This window comes from Hipposideros armiger, unplaced genomic scaffold (assembly GCF_001890085.2).
Source record: "Hipposideros armiger isolate ML-2016 unplaced genomic scaffold, ASM189008v1 scaffold_318, whole genome shotgun sequence".
Taxonomy (NCBI): Eukaryota; Metazoa; Chordata; class Mammalia; order Chiroptera; family Hipposideridae; genus Hipposideros; species Hipposideros armiger.
Window position 1 is genome coordinate 693,488 of NW_017731668.1, and position 15,819 is coordinate 709,306.

The 15,819-nt window shown below is 42.7% G+C and overlaps 1 protein-coding gene across 8 annotated transcripts in view; it reads left to right on the forward strand.

Moving 5' to 3' along the window:
• Nucleotides 1–15,819, forward strand: part of PRICKLE1 (prickle planar cell polarity protein 1) — a 104,432-nt gene that overhangs the window by 72,601 nt on the left and 16,012 nt on the right. For 2 of the 8 annotated variants that reach the window (XM_019660449.1, XM_019660454.1), the window contains exon 1: nucleotides 11,188–11,418. The exons of 2 other annotated variants lie outside the window; for them this stretch is intronic. The gene's annotated coding sequence lies outside the window, so the exon portion shown is untranslated. Of the gene's footprint in view, nucleotides 1–11,187; nucleotides 11,419–11,499; nucleotides 11,824–12,100; nucleotides 12,254–12,541; nucleotides 12,591–15,819 lie in introns of those variants that run through there. 4 more of the 8 variants (XM_019660447.1, XM_019660453.1, XM_019660452.1 and 1 more) reach the window with 3 other exon arrangements.

Here is a 15,819-nt window from a genome sequence, read left to right on the forward strand (position 1 = left end):
CAGAGAAAATTTGCAGTCTGTATAGCACATGACTGGTCATCTTGAATTAGTTTCCTCTTATAACTCTACTGCAAATTAAATTTGTTATTACATAGCATCAGCAAGATAATCTATGGGAGAGGTCCCTACCATAGGCTTTCAAGGATGCCAGATATTTATGTATGTGATCATCATGTTAATTCTCCCTAAGAACTCTTTTAATTAGACATGAGAAACAGCATGACCAACATTTTTCTGTAGATTTTAATTTGCCTGATTGTGGAAAAAAAAAAAGAATCCACTTCATGAAAGGTATTCTTAGGGATTAGACAGTTGCATGTTCAAAAAAGTCATTTTAAAGATTCTTGGAAAGGCAAGAAGATGATCATATGTGTTCCTTGCGTAGGGGTTTGCCCTCTTTTGAGTGGTAGCTCCATTTGAAGAGCTTGTCTAACCATATCATTGGATTCTTTCAAATTAATTACAAAAAACCCCCCACAAAAAATCTTTTGACCCTTCAGATCCTAAAAACATATGTTATAAAACTATTTTCTAAAGATAGTTTCAGTCTTCACTAAATTGCTTTCCCCTCTCCCAAACATACTTTTCCAAAAGGTAGAGAAAGTACTTCAGAGATTCCTGGAATCTTGTTACAATCTATTGAAAGCTAAAAACTTCAGAAAAGGTTGCTAATGGAAATGTGGTTTGGTCTATTACATAAGCAATAATGTAGTCAGCAGTCTTAAATTAGAACTAAAGTTTGTGTTAAGTAAAAATGTTTGCCCTTTAGTAGGAAGCTGATTTTCTTTACAAGCCTGTGTGATGTAATGTGAGTCCCTTATTATTGGAACTCATCTACAAGAAATTCTTGTTGAGGGGCATAATGGACATTAGAATTGCCCAGAAATGCTGCCAGATAGATTACTGATTTCATTGTCTTTTTTTTTTCATTTGCTGCAGCTGAACTTAGTAAATAATAATAATAATAATAATAATAATAATAATAATAATAAAAAATTAAAAAACATTATGGTTCTGGGAGTTGAGCTGTAATTAATTTTGTCTGACAAGTTTATTAATGGCTGTATAACTTCTGTGCCTTTTGCCTTCAGGATGTCATGTGAGATGTATTCAGCAGAGTGGGTTGCACACAAACTATAAATTTAACCATTCTTATGATTTGTCCTTTGTTTATTTAGCATAATCTGCCTTTAAGTTGAGGAGGTGTTGGTTGGGCTGCTGAGCCCATCTGGGAGTGATACCCATATTTGAGTAAGAGCTTAGTGCGCCCTGGTACTGGTAGTGACTTACTAGGCAACAGAGCAACTGTTATATAAATGATTCTCAAACACAGGCCAGTTTTGTTGTATTTAGACAATAAAATGATTTTGTATTTATATAAATTAAAATGATTCAATGAATCGCTTTAAAGCTCAAGGTCTCCTTTGTCTGAGGGTCCCCAGAGATGGGGATGGGGGGGTGTCCAACCCCTCTGAGCAGTACAACTCTTTGGTCCTCGAAGCCGGCAGAGCCAATATATTGTCATCAAACTCCCCTAAGTGAGACTGACAATTATTGCTTCATTTCTACCTAAAATAGTACAGTATTTAAAACTCCTAGAACTATTCTTCCTACTTTCTGATGATGTTGCTGAGGACAAGTGGGGAAAGCAAACCATTTTATTTGACTATTTCTATGAAGCTCAGCTTTAAAAGCAAAAAACAGGGGTTTAAGACTTGGCTTTGATGTCAGACCAGGTTTTGAATCCAGGCTCTTGCACTAATTAGCTGATGATTAGATGGTTAAGCAACTTACCTTACTTTTCTCACTTGTAAAATGAATGTAAGATCAACCTTAGGTTGTTATAAGGATTTTAAAAAATACATGTATGGGGGCCGGCCGAGTGGCTCAGTTGGTTAAGAGCTTGCTTAAGGGTGTGAGCTCTGAGCAACAGGTTGCCGGTTCGATTCCTGGCCCAAGCTGAGCTGCTGTTGAGCTGCCAACAGGTGGCAGGATGGCTCAGCTAAAACAAAACAAAAAACATATACATATATGTGTGTATATATATATATATATATATGATTTAGCACAATGCCTAGCATACAAGTACTTCATGAATTTTATCTGCTATAATAATAAGAGAGGTTCATTTGGCATTATTGAGTTCTTAGCATATCACCAAAGAAAATGTAGCAACATCACACTACATGTCCAAAATGACACACAAATCTAAAACATACTTGACTCCTCATTCTGTACCGATTCCCCAACTGTCTTGCAGTCATTGACTGCTCCTTGAAAGAAAGACCCTGTACCAGGCACTCCGTGGAACCACCTATGGCCATTGCTTCCTTTCCCTAAGGGATGCTAAGGATGTTCACAGCCTCCAGATCCACTCAGACCCCACTTTTTCCCTGACAAAGAGCTTCTTCACCATGAGCATTTTCAGAGAAAGCACACCCAGGTTTCCCTTCAAAAATTCTTGTTTTCTTCTTTTTATACCAAGCACTTTCACCTTTAGCCTAGGGATTGTTTTGTCTCTGACTAACCTAACTTCCAGTTTCGCTAGACCACACACTCTAAGGCTGATGTTATATCTCCTATCACTTTACCTTCATGGTGTGCCCTAAACATTATTCTTTAGTGCGGTCTACAACAGGCTGTTAAGGACTAGGTTGTGTCTTAAAGGTTTGGGTTGGAAGCAGTGTAAATGGGTGTCGGATCAGACAGTTTTGCATATGGAACTATATAGCCCATGCCACATCAGGGTGTGGACCTTATGTAACCGACTGGAGAAGAGGCCACGCCTGTAGTCCTGGCTTCTGTACCTTACCAAAATTAACTGTATTTAACCAAAGTCTACTCCATCAAGTTGTCTTTATTATGCTCAGAGCTGTGAAATAACAGGAGGGAACTGCTATCAAGAAGCATCTGGTCTAGAGACAAGATTAACATACTTGAAGTTATGAGCTGACCACCCCAGAGGAGGTATCATGTTTGTTGTTTATCATCGTTGTTGTGGTCTGTGTTCATCCAGCAATCCAACAGCACTATCTTCTCTGAGAATAGTACTGAACTGTTTGGGATGGGCTTGGCAGAAGGAGAATAGGAGCATTTGGGAAAGCTCTCTGAAGGAGCTAGAAATACTAGAAGGTTTATTTCTCAAAAACACATCTCTTCCATACACTAATATTAACCAAAAGAGCGACGATAGCCCATCCTTATTGGTGTAGCTGCTGAGTGGAAAGGTTGAATCTCTGGGTTATTCCAAAGCTGTGTGCACATAGAAAGAGAATCCCATCACTCCAGTTAATAGAATTTCTGATTGAAAAAAGAAAATAAGCAGTCACTTTGGTGGCGGGACTGACCTGAACAAGACGGGAGTCTTGGGTGTAATAATTGGACAGTCCTCGAGCAATAGGAATGCAGTGTAGAAGCCCTTGGTCTAATAGGGCTCCAGGAGACATTTCCCGGACCCGTCCTGAATTATATCTTGAAGTAAGAGTTAGCCAGGCAAATAAAAGTGAGTGTCTAGACAGCTCCAAGTAGATGAAACAGCAGGATTAGGCAAAGGGCTCATGAAACAGCATGATATGGTTCAAAACCACCAGTTCCAGAGCCCAAAGTGAGTATAACAAGTGACGGAGGCAGAGCTGGAGAGGTCAATAAGGGCCTGAAATGAGGGTCTTCAAGCTCAAGAACCTTAGTTCCAAGCGGTGGCGGTGTGGGCAAAACTTTGACAAGGGGATTTGAACGTAGGAGGCTGGCATAGTAAGAGTTGTGGTGGTCAAGCGAAGGAGAGAGAATGGAGAGATGAGAAGACATGAGGAGACGAAGGAAGCAGCAGCTCAGGGTGGGGAAGACAGGTGGCTGGGCAGGGAGGACGGCTACAGAGTCAACAGAGAAAAGGTCAAGGTACAAAGATCTGATAAGTAACTGCATCAGGGTAGACAAGAAGCGGGGAACCCAGAGTAAAGGGGAACCCAGAGTAAAGAAACCGTCTGAGGTGATTAGGTTTCTGGCTTACTCGGTGGTACCATAAACAAACGGGGAATAGAGAAGGAAGGAGGATATTGGTTTTGGAGGTGGGTGGAGAACATGATTTAGAAATTTGAGCTTTCCAAAGAGAGTTCAAGTTAGACAATTAGTTTGAGTTCGTATCAGATATTATTAGTCAAAAAGAACAAATGACCTAAATGATAAATTTGATGAGATGCCTTTAAATATTCAAACTGGAAAATTGAACCTCATATTAGTTGACTTACTTTTTTTTTTCTTTTAACATTTATTGCATGGTAGAATTTGTTTCCTAAATATATATGTTTTTATTATTATTATACTTATTAGTTTCAGGTGTACAAAACAATGCAACAGTGATCCTTTTCACCCCTCACAAAGTGACAACCCCTTCCCCCCATCCGCTGCCCTCCCACCCCCGATATCATACTATCTATTACAATTCCATTGACTCCATTCCCACTCTCTACTCCACATCCCATGATTGACTCACTTTTTAAAATCCAAATAAAAATAAAGAAAAAACGATTAATGGACTGATAACTGAGATATAAATAGGAGCGCTTAGGATGTGCAAGGTCTGAGTCAGGTTCTGTGGAAGATCAAACGGGAACAAACCAGTCATTCACTCAACAATTTACTGAGAACCCACTATGTACCAGGCAAAGTGCCTAACGCACCAGGCCTGTGTGTCTCCATACTTGGGATCTATTATATCACTAAGCAAAACAGACAAGGTCCCTGCCCGTCGCCCCTCTAAAATTGAATGCAAACTCAATGTTGGAGAGACTAAAGCTCCCAGCATAAAGAAGAAAGGAAATATTCAAAGTAACTTGTATCAAAAGATTGTTACTTATCTAGAACTATGTGACTCAAGACCCACAGGACAATTTGAATTCCAAATCCTGGCCCTGACACAATCTAATTAAAGCTTGTAAACCAGTCTCCACTACAAAATCACCTCCTTTAAATTCCCACGGTTGCAGAAAGAGCCTTGGGATCTTAGATAAGATAAAGAAATGTTATGGAAAGCTTGGCTGACCTTTTTCTTTTTGGCAAGAGGCTTCTGGCTGCTTGAAATAATTCTGTGCTGACACCTCTCGAAGAACACTTTGATTAGTTATAGCACACAGCACCAGTGTTAAAAGCAGGCTTGCCTTTGTTGGCCCCGATTTTCCCTTGTGGAGAATCAACGAGCTCGGGTTGGTGGAGAGGTTAAGTAGCATAAGAAAATACACAGGTGAGCAAAATTACATGCTTTGAGCATGTAATTCAGGAAACAAAGCAGCAAATGTTGTATAATTTTAAAATTTAAGACAAAGCAATATGTCTCATTTAATATTTTGTAGAAAACACTAACTGCTAGATGGCAGACCCCCAGTTACGCTCACTTTCCAAAGCCATTTTCATGTCTGCAGTAGGAGTTAGGTGGATCCTTCTACACAGATTAGCTTCCAACCTGAAAAATCACGTCCCTGTTTCTTTTATAACGGATGAACCCTGAGCTCTTTAACACTAGGGGATGTAAAAAGTGTATTTTAAATAATGATTTTAAATATCAACAGGAAGATAAACTTTGAGCTTAGAAATGTAAATCCTTCAGGTTACCTTGAGTTTCTCTCCCAGGGGCAGTGAAAAATATTTGTGGTTTCAAGTTCGAGCTCACATCAGGGGTAAACGCTTGGTTCTTTCAAGTAAACTATATGGGAACGCTGAGTCATGTAGGAATGTCAGTACCTCATCTGCCACTCCTCCAACCCCCACCGTACACCCTGGGCCTCCACAAGCCTGGTTTATTCGGCCTCCAACACACTGTCTTCTCTGCCCTGGACTACTGAGGTAGCTTCTCTTCGTCTGTTCCCATCTGGCTGCCTGCACTGTTGTCTCCACCCTCCCTGTAATTAGGGCATAGATACAATCATGTCACTCTTCTTTGCTTCATCTGTGGCTCCCCACAGTCCCTAGAATAGCTTAAAGGTCCTGGCATGTGCATCCGTTCACAGCCTGGTCCTGCCTCCCTTTGGGCACTGTCTCCAGCTTCTCCTCCTGTCTTCCTGGCATCACATTACCATGGGTTTACTAAGAGCTCTCACTCTTTCGACCCTCAAGCTTTGGCTCAACCTGGACTAGGACCTGTTCCTTATCCCAACTCTACTCTATTAATTACCCTGACCGACTCCTCTAATCCTTAAAGGTCCAGCTCAAAGTGTCATCCTGTCTTCACATTTCCTTGATCCTCACCTTCTAACCAGAACCAATGGATCAATACTTCCTTTTATTCCTATATTACAATTTTAGCCACACCTCAACTGTAGTATAATCACAGTATATCATGACTTGTTGTGTATTTTGGAAAATAATATCATTTTCCCCCCACTCATCTTGCATATTTGTGCTTTCTTTTTGAAGTACATGAAGATGTAAATGGAATATGAAATTTAGAATAGGAAGTCCTTAAGTTAAGGGGGGAGGGTCTAGGTCTCATAGTGCTTCCCTTCAACAGAGATCTTTGGACTCAACCAAAGAACCTATTACTGAATCGATGAATGGATACACAGGCATCAGTTGGAGCAGCTCCTGCTCCAGTTTGTCTGGCTCCATGGAAATGTGGGACTGGTGACGCCTCCTTCCCAAAGTATTGTCAATAAATGCAGCAGAGATTTCACTCTTGAAGTTTGTGACTGGGAGGAAGACAGCAGGCAGAGGAATCATGTACTCATGTATTTTTCCATATCAGCTAATACTTAAATCAGGAATGTCACTTTCTGCTTCCAAACTTTACTTCCTTATATTATGTGGTATATTTTCTTTATTGTTTCTTAAACTGTTTACAAAAGTTTTATATGACCATTTAAAAAGAAACATGTTATAAATAATATGAAAATATGAGCATACATGTATTCATTCAAAAGCAATAGTTTCCTATAATCTGCCTTCCCCTAGAAACCATATTAATAGTTTACTATTTATATTCCTCTAATCCGCAGTTCTCAACCTGTGGGTCGCAACCCCTTTGGGGGTCGAACAACCCTTTCACAGGGGTCGCCTAAGACCATCGGAAAACAAAAAGATATTTACATGACGATTCATAACAGTAGCAAAATTACAGTTATAGAGTAGCAACAAAAATAATTTTATGGTTGGGGTCACCACAACATGAGGAACTGTATTAAGGGGTCGCGGCTTTAGGAAGGTTGAGAACCGCTGCCTAAATAGTTTTGCTATGTATATACTAGCCTATGTATTATTAGTTATAACAATGTGATACTATATATTTTACACCGGAATATATCTTGGATATCTTTCCATGTATAGATCTCTCAATATTTATTGGAAGATTAATTCTCCATTTCTTAACATTTTGGTAGTTTTTCAGTAGTGAAGTCGTAAGAATGTATTAAGTCACAGATCTCTATAAGAGTTGAGAAATTTGAAGAAACCTCAAGGTCAAGCAAGGTCCTTGAATGCAAGTTTATTTATCTGCCCATGAAAAGTAACAAACATTTCTTGGGGTGAGGAATGGATATATCAGAATACTTGGGAGACAGAGGTGGGCAAAAATGGCTGCGGATTTTTACTAGAAGTTATAACCCTGAACAAGAGTCAAATGAAAGGACCTGATCCCATATTCTCCCACGCAGCTTGGGCTGTAGACTCAACACAGCACAGATGTAAATACCTATCTGATATTAGTGTCATAACCAGCTATTGAGTTTTAAGAGACTCAGAAGCCATTAGAACTGATGGAGCCTCTGGGAGCATATATTTAGTTTCAGATGGAAAGGGCCTGAGGGCCACCTTGGAAGAATGAGGGAGGGAGGAGAAGGTAGTTGTGGGAAGGGTCTGGGAAGAAACCAACCCAGAGCTTCAACAGAGCAGTTTCACTTTCATCTATTTCTATATTAAGATGACTATTTTAGTTGAAAATTGGATTATGTTTCCTCCTCAAAAGTTCTGACCATTGACCTAGCCCATTTCATTTTTAGAAATGGAAAAAAAACACAAAAAAAAAACCCTAATACCTTAGACAAGTGATTTATCCCAAGGTCACAGAGCCAGTAATTGACAGAGACTAGACCTTTAAGTATCCTAACTCCAAACCCAATGCATCAGGGTACTTTGAAGGTTGAATTTACCTCAGTCACAAAGGCAGTTGGAGGGGGGAGGAGATATTTGGCTGGGACAAGTGGAGTAGTAAATCTAAAGAGGGATTGGGTGTAGAAAATGTTAAAGAACCAGTACTCTCTAATCACATTGCTTTAAATATAATCAAAGGGGAAAGAAAGTAATTGGAGACCTAGAGAAACTGCAACCTATTATAAAACACCGTAATGCCTGTTCGCTCTTGGAAGAGCTGATATCTGCCTTGGGGCCCTTCCCTGAGGGTGCTACAGACTCAGCTAATGGTAACTAGAATTTGCAAATGTTCAGTGACTCACAGGGTGTACGGCCCAACCTGTGGTACATCAGAAATGTTTAAAATTAACAAGAAAGAAAAACATTTAAACTTTCAGTGGTAACAAATCTGGTAGCAAGTGTGAAGAACTATTATGATTATTCCTCTGGATCTCATTTCTTTATCGGGATAGAGGACCCCATTGGTTGTTGTCAACTCTAAAATTGTATGATTTTGTGATTTGTTTTAAATTTTAAAAGCCATTTTAATTAGAAAGTACATCCTCCATACAGGTGTTTTGTGTGATTTTTAGTTACCTATCTCTACACTCACGGTCAGGAAAACCAAATCTCTGCCCTAGACTATGCCCTCACTGAAGACTAAAACTGTCACCGTACTTAACATATATGCCAGCTGTCCCTCAAATGCAGTGAGATGTCATTTGATGAATATTAGAGCCCTTGATCTCTCTTTTCTATTAAGAAACTTAATGACATCCAATCATTTAAATAGACACGTCCTAGATTGCTGGCAGTTAGTTACAAATCCTTCCAAATGTATGAGACCAAGAGCAATTCTGACTAGAAAGCAGATCTATTTTACAAATGAAAAAACAGGCATAGAGCAGAAAAGACCTCAAGGTCACTATTTACAAATCACAGGATAACCAAGGAATAGCACCAAGGTTTGCTTTGTATTTTCTACTTTATCTCTTTCTTCCAGACCCAAAAGAGCTGGCTGGCATTTGACAAACAAATGCCCTTGGCATTTTTCTGTTTTTCTATCATAGTCTCCTCCATAGGACGTACTGAGTCCAATCTGGTCTTAGGTGAGAAACAGCCTTACTTGTACAGGTATGATATAGTTGTGAGGGTCTGAGAAGAATGTCCCGCAATCAGTCATTCACTTAACTTATGTTTATTGAACTTGTCTGCTACGTGCCTGGCATGACTCTAGGTGCTGAGAATACAGAAACGTACGAGTGTCTCCAAAGTCCCCACCTTGTAGCAGAGGAGAAAGATAGCAAACACGAACAAATAGACACAGAAGGTCAAGCAAGCTAAGTGCTATGAAGACGCATAGCGCCAGCAAGAGGGAGGGAGGCTATTTGGGATTGGGGGGTTTGGTTGGAGAAGGCCTCTCTGAGGTGACAGTGGAACAGAGCCCAGGAGGGGGTGAGGGAATCAAGTCCTGTGAATTTCTGGGCTTCCTTTCTCAGCCTCCCCTCAAGTGTGATCTGCAAGCAATGAATATTCCACCTGGCTGAAACAAAAAGATGCTGGTCGGGGTCCTCACGCTCCATCCTGCATAAGTTCACCCTTGACAATAACAATGCCTTTCCGATCAGACTACATAAAGGCTGTTGGATTCAGGTTGAACATTAGCCTCAAAACTGCTTCATCACTAAAAACATTTACAGTAGGAAAGTACCTGTTGAAAATGCAACCAACAGTATTTATAAGAAACTGTATTAGAGGAAGCACACTTACACTGGCTGACATTTAATACTGATAAGTGTTGCTATGGTTTGTAGCTGGGAGGGTTCTGGGGCCTTGGTTAACATGTAAGCTCTCCTTTAAAAGCTGTCTCAAAAAGAATCCACCTGGCTTAAAGCACTGGCATGCTGATCCTTTATCATAATGATATGATAGTTTAGGGTTTGATTTAAATCGATAATGGATTGCACATCTGTCCTATAGATACTGTCAGTTGATGACTTCCCGGAGGAAGCCCAAACAGAATGAAAAAGGAAAAAGGAAATCTAACCTAGGTATTCATGGTTAACTTCACAGCTCCTCAGAGGAAAGTGGTAACCTTTGAAGTCCTCCACACCACCCTCCCACAAAGCCCCACACAACCGGAAGGCCAGAGGAGCTCTATCTTAGAACTGTTTCAGAACTGTCCTTAAAACTGGAATCTATATTGGCCAGCAGAGCTGATCTGAATTACAAATCTTGTCGTCTCAATCAGTGTTTCCAAACTAGCCTACCAACAGAGCCACAATTTTATTTTTGTCTCTGCCACTTTAAAAAAGTAACAGAAAAAGCAACTTCTCAGCTGCCTTGCTTTGCAGCAGAGATAACAGAAATTGGCCAGTTATTTACTTGACTGCTCTATTTATGGTAACTTGTTTGTATATTTTTAAATCACAGTTACAATGGGCTATTGTTCAGTCTACACAGTAGAAACATATATGTTGCAAACCACTCCCAAGGAATCCAGATGGTACAAGGATTTCTTTTCTTTTACCTAAGAAATGAAAGTAGAATACCAAAGGAATTGGTAACCATTTTAAGTTGCTTTTATTTGCTAGCATTTTATAAAATGGCAAAGCTCTTAAATATTGCCTCTTTTTCTCTCCTTTCCTTTGGCATTTTATCACCTTGTGATAAGGAGGCTATTGGACAAATTAAAATGTGTAGTTCAGAAGACATTCAGACCTCTGCTGCAGATTATTACTAATCTATCTTTTCTTTCTGGGCTTGCTTTGAGGTTCTGTTTTTGCTTTTCTTGGGCCTTTCTGTGGACACCTAATGCCACGCTTCACTTGCTCTTAGTGTACCTAGAAATAGCTCAGAAACAAGAATATCCTTAAGTATAGGGCACGTTCTTGTGTTTGAATGATATTCACTTAACCTACTTATAAAAACTCTCATTCATGTAGTTGATTAAGTGCATCCCGTGGCCTGGCTCCTTTTCTTTTGCTGTTATTTACTGATAAAAATAAATCTCTTGCGCTACGCAGTAGGAATCACTCCGAAATGCAAGAAAAGTCCTAAGGGGGGAATTCATATGTTAATGAGCCCTTCCAAGTGAAAACTTGGTTAAACGTTCCATTTGCTGACATCATTGTTATGGGCAGAGTGGAGATGATTTCTTTAAGAGGTGGCTTTGCATATTCTCCCAGCGTTTTGTGGTCCGCGCGTGCACCTGCGGGAGGGGGAAGTTTACATAAGCGTCCTGGGGTATTTGCCTCTCAGCTGCTCCACTCACTAGGCTCAAAGCAATGGAGCCAGCGGACGGAGGTAGGTGCTCGAGCCGCGAGGCTGGCCAAGTGGGTGGGTAACTTTTCGAGGAATAACGTACTCGCGGGACCTCGTGGAGACCTGCCAGGGGCACGGTCAGCAGTGACAGTTCCTGGAAAGAGGGCGGCGGCGAGATCTGGCTCGGCAGGCGCCTCCTGCGGACCGGAGCTGGGAGCAGAGCCGGGCTGGCATCGTGAGCAGCCCGGCCCGCTGCGCTCGGCGGAGGGTGGACCGGCAGGAAGCGAAATGGTTACTTTTTTTAATGCGGGGTCTGGTTACTTTTGAATATCGCCGGCCTCCGGCGGGCTCCCGGCGCAGAGCAGAGACGAGGGTTTTTCTCTCCGCGGTGCAAGATCCTGGGGAGACGCAGAGCTGGGGCGTGGGTGATGCGGTGGCCTGGACGAGGTGACTCAAACACGGGAGAGCGGAGTGGGCGACGCTGGTGGGGCCGGGGGGAAGGGGTGTCTCCGGGGAGCAGGAGGACCCTTTGCCGGGACCCCCACGGTTGATTGGGGGGCTTGCAGGGGTGAGAATCGCCGCGTTGCACCGAAAGGGGTCTCGGCGAATACGGGCCGGGGGAGAGTGGGTTACGGCGCGGCGGGGGCGGTGGCGACCCCTCGCCCGCCGGGCGGGGCCAGCGCTGCACCGCGACGGGGGCTCGGCCCACCGTGGTTTAATGGGGGCCCTCGGCTCGCTGCTCCCGCCCCACCGTCCCCTCCCTGCTGGGGTCTCCTCCGGAAATGGATGGGCGAGGGTGACCTGGAGGGCACCCAGCCCTGTTTTCCTTCGGGAGCCACCCCGCGCCGGCCGCTAGCCTCGGCGGTTCGCAGAGCGGGTAGGAGGCGAGTGCGCGCCGAGGGGCTCGGGGGTACGCGGGCCGTGGCGGGCGCCGGGAGGGGCTGCAGGCCGCGCTCGGCCCCGCCGCCGCAGGTGGGAGCCGCTGTCTGGGTCCCGGGGCTTGATGGCAGCCGGGCGACGGGGACTGAACGCCGAGGGCTGCAGGGGTGCGCGCGTCGGTGCGCGCCCGCGGGGAGGTGGCTTCTCGTCGGAAGTTGGGGCATAGACGTGGGGCCCCTCGGCCGCTCGGTACCTCCGTCCAGCCGCGGGGCGAGTCCCTTCCTTGGAGGTGACGCTGCGGCGAGAGGCGGCGCGGGGCTTTCTTCTAGAAGTGGGTAAGAGGGGTTCGAAGGTGACTCTGCCTCCGGGGGCAGGGGGGCTCTTCTCGACCGGCTTCGCGTCGGCGCCAGGGAGGGGTTCGTCCCCAGCCACTGGATCTGGAGCTCGGCCTTGGTGCGGGAGGCCGGGGAGGCAGAGAGGGGCCTCGGGGACCGGTGCGACCCGCGGCCCGGGGCGCCCCCTGGCGGATCGAGCCACCACCGCCGCGCGGAGGGCAGGGACTGCGGGACGCAGGGGGCGCTGACGCCTGCTCCAAGGTGTCTTTTCCTGATGCGGGCGTGGGTTAACCCAGCGGGGCCTCGGCAGCCGCCGCCGCCGCATTTTCCCGAAGAAGGGTAACATCCTTTCCCTCCGGCTCCCCTGCCAACCCCGTTTTCAAAAGCTCGGGTTTTTCACATTAATCTATGTCAGTATAAACCAGGCTATGTGTGGAATTTGTTTTTACAACTCGAGTCTTGTGACTTCTCAAACACTTTCTTGAAGTGTTTTCTCTGGAAACTTGTTTCAAATGAATGCTGTACGTTTCACAAAGAGGAGTGTTGTTCAGGAGCCAACAGGTGACAGGGTGAAACCTGAGTCTGTGTGTACATTGGAGTCAAGTCAGCCTGCCGTTTCCTTGGGCCGCTGTTGAAAATAGAAATTCAAAAAATCAATAGGCGACTGACTGGAACACGATTTTGAAAAGATCTGCGTCCCCCATTATGGAAAATAATGAGTTCATTAGAACAGTGCCTTGCGTGGTCCGCCTCACACCACAGCATGCGTTTTGTATTTTGTCTTTATATTCCGGTTTACAGCCAAATAACCCGACCCCAAAAAAGCGTCGCTCTGGCAAAGGACCATGCTTTGTCATCATGTTTCCTCCTTTTGTTAAGCAGTCTGTCTTACTGTCGTGGAATGTATTTGTGCATGAAATTAGAATGCTTTGAAACCCTGCAGAGTCCACATTTCCTCTTGGAAAAAATGGATAGCTTCTTGGCAATTGGATGGTACATGACAGGCCACTCAGCTGTTGGAAAAATGTACAAGTTGGATGGAGGTTTACCTGGAAAACACAGAAAATGCCAAAGGGCACATGGCTTAAGGCCACTAATTGCTGGTATGAAGTAGTTTTAATAAAGAAAAGTTTTGCAAGTAATAGCTTCAGATACCTTCATTATGTTTTTATTTTTAATTTTTTATATAAAATTTATTTTTTTTATTACAGTTACCTTTACAGTTCATTTCAATCTAAGTAAAACTGAATTGTGCTCTGTTGGCAGTGACTTTTTTCTTTAGCTGACCATAGGCATTGAGTGCTCTTTGGGTGTGTGAAAACTTTAGAGATAACAGTTTAGTGTCTCTTTACTATGAAATTCAAATCTTGATTGTAATCATTTTGATACCTGAGGCTTTTACAGGTCTAAGGTTTTTTGGGTTTTTTTTTAAAGTTTTCAGTTCAGGACACCATAAACAAGGAAATATGTATATCCACAAGGGTTGTATATTTTATGTGTTGGAAAGAACGGAAGTGTTACAGGTTTCTGTGATACCAAATTAGTCTGTAGTTAAATTTAATTCACCTCATATTTAGCCTGGAAGAACTAGAGTAGGTGTTGATTGGGCATGTGTGATCTGCATCTTCGTGTTAACAAGTAGTTTAACAAAGAAGTTGTTAAACGGTTTGTGGTCCACTGGATGACACTTAGCAGCAGGGGACACCTAGGGAATGTTAACCCAACTGACTTCACAAATCAGTATCTCTTCTGGTTTTTGTTGATCAAAGGATTTCTAACCCCCCCTGGGCATGTTCACACAAGAAATACTTTTTCATAGGGATCCTACCATGCCAGGGTAGCCTGCATGTAGGAATCAGAGTGGAATTACATTGGGAAAAGTATATATTTGTAATTAGGGGTATGACCTTAGAGTTCATTTTCAGTAGCAGGCACTAAAAATTATTCTGTTTTCTATCTGCATGATTTTGATTTGATTTGGTGACTTGGTCCAAGAAAATGATGACTAATAGGAACCATACCAGAACTGATGTATAGTTATCACCTCAATATATATATCTGATTGAATTTATTCTCCTCAACCCCCTCAAACCCTCACTCCCCTTCTGACTTGTGTATGTAACATTTCCTTATTGGTACATCATCTTTCAATCACCTAAAACTCAAAAGTATATTTGACCGTTTCTCCCTTCCCTTTTGATTCTTTTTTCTTTCCCAGAGCCACCATGTTCGGCTAATGGGCCCCTCACGTGTTCCTTTTTGTTTCCTGACCACCACTGTCCTGTTAATTTTCTTTAAGACCAGGAGTGGCACCCTCCTACTCGTATGCCTTAGGTCCTTTCCCATTGCTTGTAGGGTTAAGTCCAATGTCTTCTGTCTGATAACAACTGTAATTCTTGAAAATGTTATTTTAGTGCTACCGTTGCCATCTATTGTTGCTTCTTTGGAAGAACCTGTCCTCTAGTGAATTTGTCAACTCTTTACTGCCTCTGGACATTCATACACTGTGCTGATCTATTAAGTTTTTTAGGGAAAAAATAGTCAAAGCTAGATTATGTATATGTCAAGGTCAATTAAAATAATAATTCTTAGGTATCCTGGATGCAGCATACAGCTCAGTAGAAAATAAATGCTCTCCAAGTGACCAAAATAACATAGCAAAATAATAAAGCTGCTTTAAGTTTGAATAACACCTTCAAATACTGTTTGTTATCTTATTTAACCAGTGATTACTGTGCTTATGGGCGGAATGCCTAAGCCCTTGTCCACAGCATAATTCTCTATGCTTTTAGACAAAGTTTTTTAAAGACTGGCTGCCTAATTTACAGAACATTGAGAGCAGGAAGAAAAAAAAAACTATAAAAATTTATCCCCCATCTTAAAATCATGTATCTGGTGCCATGCAGCTCTAGACAGTGGCCTTACATTGTGAGATAGCCCTTGAACCCCTTGTATTCTAGGTGAGTATCTAGGTTCCCAGGTCACACCCAGCTGGATGGCTGGATTAGAACTCTTGTTTCTTAAATCCTGAAGCCAGTGTTCTTTCTACTGTTCATTTTCTACTCAAAATGAGAACCAATAATCAACCAAAGGCTAAATTGCATAATTTACACACAAACCACCATTAAGGAAAGCAAGGGAATGTATAATGGAATTTGGAAATGTTCTTATCACGATGGATACTTTTTTTTAAAGTTCTGGCTTTTAATGGAATGAATGTCAGTTACCT